The sequence below is a fragment of the Vicia villosa genome, linkage group LG1 (assembly GCF_029867415.1).
Source record: "Vicia villosa cultivar HV-30 ecotype Madison, WI linkage group LG1, Vvil1.0, whole genome shotgun sequence".
Taxonomy (NCBI): domain Eukaryota; kingdom Viridiplantae; phylum Streptophyta; class Magnoliopsida; order Fabales; family Fabaceae; genus Vicia; species Vicia villosa.
The window spans coordinates 180629563-180636731 of record NC_081180.1 but is presented as its reverse complement, the minus strand read 5'-3'; positions in this window follow the sequence as shown (position 1 = coordinate 180636731).

Genomic DNA, 7169 nt, shown 5'->3' with positions numbered 1-7169 from the left:
CCAATTGTAACTTTATGAGTTTTGTTGAGATATTATTGGGATTTGTTGAGATATTATTGGGATTGATATTATTAATATAATATAATATCAAATCAAATCTAATAATCTCAAATATAATCCAAGTTATGTAAGACCAAGCCCAATTCGGGTTGTATATAAATAGTCATAGCCTGTATCATTATTTGTACAATTCAAGTGAATAATATAATCCTTATTTTTTAATTCTCTCTATTCTCTCCTCACTAAAAGTGCCTTACACACTAACAAATTGGTATCCAGAGCTTCTGGTTATTGTTCTTGTGAACTTCACGTTAGAGATCGTGTTTGTAGGGAAAGTGAGTCAATCGTTGCAAAGAAGAATGGTACTAATGGCATTCCGGATTATCTTCCAATGCTTGATAGAAAATATTGGATCAAATGGAGAAAAAAATACAATCTCTATTTGGCTTTCATGAAATCCTATAAGTGGTTACTAATGGAGTTCCTGTGTTGGCTACAAATACATTCGACACATAGAAAGCTTCCCACGCCGAAGCCAATAAGAAGGATTGCAAGGCTACATATTGCATTCAAACGGCAGTTGATTCTGCAAATTTTGACAGAATCTCTCATGCTGAATCGGCGAAGGAGGCATGAGATGTTCTTGTCAAATATTATGAAGGAGGTGAGAAAGTCAAGGTTGTCAAGTTGCAGACCTTGCATCGACAATATGAATTTTTGTCGATGGAAGAAGGCGAAAAGGTTGTAGAGTATGTGTCGAAGATGCAGAAACTCATCCATCTCATAAAGGGTTGTCGTGAAACCCTAACTGATGAGATGATAGTTGAGAAGGTAATGCATACGTTGACCTCTCACTTTGATCACGTTATCGTAGCTATTCAAGAATCTAATCAAATTGAAACCCTAAAATTGGAAGATTTGGTTGGTTCGTTAGAAGCAGATGAAATTAGGATTGTCGACAAGACTTAGGGCAAGAAGCCTTGGTCGAACTCTCACAAGCAGCAGGTCGAAGATAGATCCTCTGAATCCTTGAAAGGAGGAGGTGGAAACTATAGAAAGTACAAAGAAGATAAAAAAGGTAAAGGTGTGCAATGCAATCACTGTGAGAAGTGGGGTCACTTGTCTAAAAATTGTTGGTTCAGAAAAGACAATGGATCGAAAAAAGGTAAAGATGAAGGAGCAAACTTTGCACGTCAAGATTCAGATGATTCTAAAGGTATGGTGGTTATGGATGCAATCACAAATAACCATGTCGAATCCAAGATCTGGTTTGGTATAATTGATGAAGTCAAAGTTAATGAAATCTTTGAAGAACCTGTCCAAATCGAAGCAGTTGTTAACATTTCTAACACAGTCAAAGTCGAAAAGGGTGTGGTTGCTACAAGCCAAAAACCTCGAAGAACTTGAATTCTTCCAGCAAGACTTCAAGACTATGAAGTAGCTGGTGATGATGAAGTCACACCAGATGGAGAGTTAGTTTATTTAGCTATGGTCGAAGAATAACAGGAAATCGAAATAAACAACAATGGGAGTTATTTGAATTGCCAGCACATAAAAAAGCTATTGATGTAATGTGGGTGTTCAAGCTGAAACGCAATGCTGATGGGTCGATAGAAATACATAAAGAAAGATTAATAGCTCGAGGATTTCTTCAAAGAGAAGGGCTCGACTACTCTGAAGTATTTTCTACAATAGCAAGATTGAAGATTGTTTGACTAGTGGTTGCATTGGCATGCAGTCGAGGTTGGTCGATATTTCATTTAGATGTGAAATCAGCGTTTCTGAATGATCCTTTAGACGAAGAAGTCTATGCCATACAACCTCCTGGTTTTGTGATTCATAAGGAAGCGAGTAAAGTATATAAGTTGCACAAAGCAATCTATGGTCTCAAGCAGGAACCTAGGGCATGGAATAAGAAGATCAACTCATACTTAGTCGAATTGGGATTTGTAAAATGCAAATCTGAGTATGGAGTCTATGTTCAGGATGTAACAAAGACATAACAATCATCTACGTATATGTTGATGACTTGCTGGTAACTGGAAATATCTTGGAGAACTTGTCGAAGTTCAAAGAGCTGATGATGAAGGAATTTGAAATATCGGATCTAGGAAAATTGTCTTATTTCCTAGTGTAGCAACTTGCCCTAAAATTAACCTTTATAGTCGCCACCTATTCTACCAAGGCGAATAGGAAACCTTTACACAATTACTGAGATTCAGGATAAGATACTATATTCAGGTCGAGGGAAGGTGTTAGGCACCCTCAACCCTTTCCCAAGGTTTACACTATAGGGTTAATATTTATGGCTAACATAAAGAAAGGTGACAGAAAATTAATAGGGTAAATGGCAAGATTATCAAGATTAAAGGTTCATGATTAAAGAAATAAAATCGGGAAAAATGAGATTTATGGGGGAGGGGACTCGCCTTGTTGCCAAGTGCCTACGTACCTCCTTATGGAGGATCAGAGTCTACGTAGTTCGGGGAAGGGTTGTACGCCTTTGAATTTGATATGATATGGTTTTAAGGCTTTTTGAATGGCCTATCGTAGTTTTAGAAGTTGTGCTTTGAAAAGCATTTTGAGTTGCCTGATTGAAAAGGATGAAAAATCCGTAGTTTTGAAAAGGTTTTGGGAAGTGTTTTAGAATTGGGCGCACAATCCTGATTTTAATATGTACTATTAACCGCAATGATCAATAGATTCGATCACCATAGTTAAAAGATTAGTAGTGTATTATTATCAATTTTAATTGATGGATTCAATTATCACTAATAATAAATAAGAGTACTTTTTTAGAAATTTTTATATTTAATTTGTATCATTATCCCTCGTAATCGATTGATTCGATTAAAAACAGTAATGAATTAAAATGGGAAAACAGGCTAATCATTGCAACCAATAAAAATGGTTAAAACCCTTTAGCCAAATAAAACTTATTATTTTAATTAAATAAATATTTAAGAAAATCGACTATTGCCCATCACGATTAATGGATTTAATCGGAACGAATCAATAAATTAGAAATTTAATATTTATAATATATATTAATTTATTTAAGAAAATATTTTATTATTATATAAATAAATATTAAAAGAATTAACTAAAATCTTTAAATTAATTAAAATATACAAGTTAATTAGGTTTTTATTCAGTGTGGTAGATCTGAAGGCTCATGGTATGGGGATCAAATTCTGGGCATTGGATCTAAGTTAGTGGTGAGTTAAAGGTTCAGATCTGAGGGACTATGGTGGACCCTAGGGCTATAGGCGCATGGGATCAGGTGGGAAATTGTTGAAAAAATATATAAAGGGCCAGGGATCGAACCCTGGACCCCAAAGACAAACACACGCGCCCCCCACCATCCCAGCTATGCAAATCATTCGTTTAAATGATGCCAACAATGTATTATATTTAATATCAAAAGAGGCATATGGAAACAGGCGTGGAAATTTAAATAAACCAGTCACGTTCTGACACCTCATCGTCTTCCCCAATGAACCTGCAAAAAACTGCAAATATTTGCTACGGTTTTGCTACGATTACGTCTGTAGCCTTTGTACCTGGAAAATAGCGAATAGAGAATAGATGTGCACAAATGTTTCGCACCTATCCTATTCTCTTCGTCTAGGCCATGCGAACACAATGGTACCTTTAATCGTCCCTAATTTTACCTCTAACAAAAACCCCCAATTTAAAATTAAGAACCCTAATTCACCTATCAATGGTGATTTGCGTTTTATGTAACATCCCGAAAATTCTTATTTAATTAATTTAATCAAGTTTTGAATTAATTATGAGAAATTAACATTTTGTTGAATTATGGGGAAAAATAATGAAATGTTAAGTCATTGGGCCATGAGGTGAGATTAGTAAAGTGGGGGTGTAATTGTGTAAGAGCCCATTTCTAATTTTATGTTTTTCATAAAATAAAGGAAAACAAGAAGAGAAGGAAAAATTAGAACGTGGAAACCAGAAGCTGTGAGAAGAAGAACTGAAGAGCGTGAAGGAGAGCCAAAGAGGAAGAGGAACCAATTCAAGAATTTGGCTAAGGTAAGGGGGGATTCTTCTCATTAACCTCTATTATGGGTTGTATGAATGATTCAATAGAGTTCGTATGTTAGGATTCCGAATTGGATTGTATGTCGGGTTTGGGGTTTTGGGGTTTATAGAACCTTAATTCAATTTAGGTCGTGAATGATGATTGGTGATGAATAATGATGTTAAACATGATTAGAAGTATGTGTAAACGTGCAATTTATGTCGTATGTGTGATTTATTTTTCTGAAATTCGCACTGGTATGATTTGAGAGCAATTGGGAAGGATAGAATGCTGTTTTCTGCAGGTTGGGGTTTCTGAAATCTCCGGTTCGCGCCGCGTGCACAGGGTGGCGCCGCGAACAGGTGGGCTGAATGTCAGGATGTTTTGATACGCACAGGTCGCGCCGCGTACCTGTGTTGGCGCCGCGAAGGCGTAACTTTTTCCTCGCTTCGCGCCGCGTGTAGGCGTTGGCGCCGCGAAGGCGTAACTTTTTCCTCGATTCGCGCCGCGTGTGGATGTTGGCGCCGCGTGCTGTGCTGTTTGGGATTTTTGTTAAAGTTTAACGATGTATAACTTTTTAACCGTTAGTCTGTTTGATGTGCCGTTTCGAACATAGTGAGGCTAATTCAGTGATATATGCAATAAAATAGTGTTTGAGTTGTGACTCGAATTTAATTTAAACACTTGATTTAATTGGTTGTGGTGGTTTATATTGTTATTGCATTGGTTGATGATTATGATTGTTCAGTTGTTTGGTGTTGATGATTAGCATGCGGTATGTGATGCATGCATTTCATAATCATGTTGTGGGCTGTATCCCTTATGGTGGTGGGACAGCGGTAGCTAATTCCCATTGTGTGGAATTGGTGAGAGAAGTAGCCGAATCTTTATGGTGGTGGATCGGTGAGATGGGTTATCCCATGTTTGGTACCACATGCATTTAGTTGCATTGCATTAGGTTGTTGTGTATAATTGTAACATGAATGGAAGCTGTCCAATGTTATAATTTGTGTGTATTTTGGTATGAATGTTGCTATATTATCTGAATATAATTGATTTTGGGTGAATAATGTATGGATGAAGTTGTATTGTTTATATACCTATAACATTTGTTAATGCGAATGAAACTCACCCTTACTGTTGTTATTTTTCAGATTGAGGAGTAGCTCGTGTACTTGGTGAGGATTAGCTCGTCAAGTAGTTCGTTAGAGTCAGTTGGGTCCGTGTCATGCTCTGGTCGTGTAACACCGGGAACGTTATTTTAGAATTGGCTGATAAACTTCTGTTTGTTTATGGTTTATGGTTGAATTATGAGTCTCCGACTCCAGATGTTTGATTATTCAGTTGTTAAGAATATTCCGCTGTGTTAACATGCTACCTGAATAATTTTTGGTTTATCGTTCCTTTATGGCATGACATGAATATTGTTTATTTTGTTGGCATTGTAATACTCTTCTTCATGTTTTACTCTGATTTTAATGTTAATTTTCCGCGGGGTTTAGAAGGGTGTTACAATAGTGGTATCAGAGCATAGTCGGTCGTTTGAGTCAGAGTCTTAGTGTCGGTTAATCCTTCGTATACGATTAGTGTAAAGTTGACACTGTCGATACTTCTTGTTCTAATGAATATTGTCTGATATTTAGCAGAACAATGGCCGGAAGAGGAGGAAGAAATGACGACGCGATTGCTGAGGCTCTGGGCATGATTGCTGGTGTATTAGGAGGGAATGCCAATGGAGCTGGTATTGGTGCTGACAAGCAGCTGAATAGCTTGCAGAGTAACAATCCTCCGTTGTTCAAGGGCACGCACGATCCCGAAGGAGCCCAGAGGTGGCTGAAGGAAATCGAAAGGATCTTCAGAGTGATCGATTGTGCTGAAAATCTGAAGGTGAGGTATGTGACTCATATGCTGTCTGAAGAAGCTGATGATTGGTGGATGGCTAGTAGAGATGAACTTGAATCTGCAGGTGTAGCGATCACTTGGGCCGTATTCAGGAGAGAATTCCTGAGGAGGTACTTTCCTGAGGATGTTCGAGGCAGGAAAGAAGTTGAGTTTTTAGAGCTGACACAAGGTAACATGACGGTGCCGGAGTATGCTTCAAAGTTTGTTGAGCTGGCCAAGTACTATGTTCACTATAACAATGATGAAGCGAGCGAATTTTCGAAATGTGTTAAGTTCGAGAATGGTCTCCGTGATGAAATTAAGCAGGGAATCAGGTACCAGAGGATTCGTCGATTTACAGATTTGGTGGACTGTAGTAGGATCTATGAAGAGGATAACCTCAAGCTGAAGTCATCTCACTCTCGCGAGTTAGTTGACAAGAAAGGGAAGAAGCCTATGGACCGTGGTAAACCATATGGTAGAGGTAATTATAAAGCTGGAAGTTGGAAGAAGCCTAGTGGGGGAGACTCTAGTGCTCCTGTTAAGTGCTTTAAGTGTGGGGAACCTGGGCATCGTGTTCACGAGTGCAAAAGCGAAGAGAAGAAGTGCTACAGGTGTGGTAAAGCAGGCCACATTGCTGTTGACTGCAAGGGAAGGACGGTGACTTGTTATAACTGTGGTGAAGAAGGTCACATTAGTCCACAGTGTCCTAAGCCAAAGAAGAATCAAGCTGGGGGTAAAGTTTTCGCTTTATCTGGTTCAGAGACTACTCCAGAGGATCGGTTGATTAAAGGTACGTGTTTTATCCATGACACTCCTTTAATTGCAATAATAGATACTGGAGTGACTCACTCGTTTATTTCATTGGATTGTGCTAAACGACTGAATTTGGAAATATCTGAGATTAATGGAAGTATGATCATTGACACTCCTGCGTCGGGTTCAGTGACTACTTCGTTTTCCTGTTTGAACTGTCCAATTGATATTTTTGGTAGAGAGTTCGGAATGGACTTAGTGTGCCTTCCGTTGGAACAACTTGATGTCATCCTGGGTATGAATTGGTTGCAATTTAATCGAATTCATATCAACTGTTTCACGAAGACGGTTATTTTTCCGGAAGATGTCGGTGTTGAGGATGTAGCAGTGACTGCTAGACAAGTGGATGAAGCAATGAAGGACGGGGCCGCCGTGTTTATGGTGATTGCATCCATGGAAGTGAAGAAGAAAGTGGTGAGTAGAGACTTAC